This window comes from Carlito syrichta, unplaced genomic scaffold, assembly GCF_000164805.1.
Source record: "Carlito syrichta isolate Samal-C Ts95f unplaced genomic scaffold, Tarsius_syrichta-2.0.1 Scaffold305282, whole genome shotgun sequence".
Taxonomy (NCBI): Eukaryota; Metazoa; Chordata; class Mammalia; order Primates; family Tarsiidae; genus Carlito; species Carlito syrichta.
In genome coordinates, this window is record NW_007249378.1 from 114804 (window position 1) to 116113 (window position 1310).

Consider the following 1310-nt stretch of genomic DNA (forward strand, 5'->3'; position numbering starts at 1 on the left):
GCTGCGGTGGCTGGGAGCGGCCACTGCCACTCCAGTCTGGGCGACAGAGTGAGACTCCAAATCAAAAACAAAAACAAAAACAAAAAAGAAAAAAACTCTATAATTCCATCATCCAGAGAAAACTGGTGCTAATACTGAGGTAGGTTCTGCTTGGCTTTTGGCATCCCTCCCATTTAACAGATTCTTAGTTGTTTTTTTTACATCTTTAGGCTTCAAAAGAGTACTTTTAACAGTCACATCATTCTGACATACCATAATTTATTTGCCTAAAGTCATTTTTTACATTATATGTTTGCAACTTTTCACTGAGAAAAAAAATAACGGTAGGGTCACGTCATTACTCAAATTCAGAAAGCTCTTCAGGGAAGAGGTGATCAGAGTTGAAAGGAGGCCAGCCAGAGAGCTGGGTGGGTGTGGGTGTTCTGTCTAATGAAGACTGCAGGAAAAATGAGCCCAGGGTCTCTGTCCCTGTGAGGGTGTTTGCCGGAAGCAGCTCTTCATGGACAAGAGACTCCTCCTCCAATGCTTTGAATTTAAAGATGGTGAAATCTCAACCCTAAGGACTGGAAATGGGCTCCAGCAATCCCGACCTCTGTCCTCTTGCGCTGTGCAAACCAGAAACTATGTTTTGGGTCCTAGTATTACACAGGTGTCTCTGAGCCCTTGGCCCAGAGGGATGAAGAGGCCTCGAGAAGCAACCCTCCTCCTTTCTCCCTGTAGCTCCCTGAGCTCTGGGTCTGGGCAGTTGAGGATTAGCCTAAAGCCAAGGACCGTCGTAATGGGATACACAAAAGGGAACTAGCCGGGTACATTCACAGAGGCCGGGCGTTCCCAATCCAGCCTCTGTGAATGTACCCGGCTAGTTCACTTCTCAGAGGTGGTCACCAAAAGGAATGGGATGGAAAGAAAGAGACTTGACGGAAGAAGGATGGGGGGCGGGGGTGGACGGGGCTGATATTCAGATAGGGATGGGGCGGTCCTGGAAGACTGGAGATGGCCTGAGCAGGGTGGGGGTAGGGGAGAGAAGACGCAGAGGAGCAGACAGATGAGCAGGTGATGAAGGCTTCGCAAGCAGGGAGGCGTGGGCCGGTGCCAGGTCGAGGGCGGGGAGCGAGTGTGCCCTGAGTGTGCCTGGGATGTGTATGCGAAGGGTGATGGGCGGCGGACTGCTGAGAGAACTGGGGCCGATGGGGGGCACAAGGCGGGGACTCGAGAGCGGAGAACAACAGGGTCGCGCACCTCGGGCTGTCACCTTACAGTTGGCTCCCAGCTAGACTTCCTCGAACTCCTCCTTTGGCTCGCGAGGCCGG

At 52.0% G+C, this 1310-nt stretch overlaps 1 protein-coding gene across 2 annotated transcripts in view; it reads left to right on the forward strand.

Annotated features, from left to right (window-relative positions):
• The first annotated feature begins 1017 nt into the window (after positions 1 to 1017).
• Positions 1018 to 1310, forward strand: part of DLK2 (delta like non-canonical Notch ligand 2) — a 5056-nt gene continuing 4763 nt past the window's right edge. For both annotated transcript variants that reach the window (XM_021714169.1, XM_021714171.1), the window contains exon 1: positions 1018 to 1053. The gene's annotated coding sequence lies outside the window, so the exon portion shown is untranslated. The remainder of the gene's footprint in view (positions 1054 to 1310) is intronic.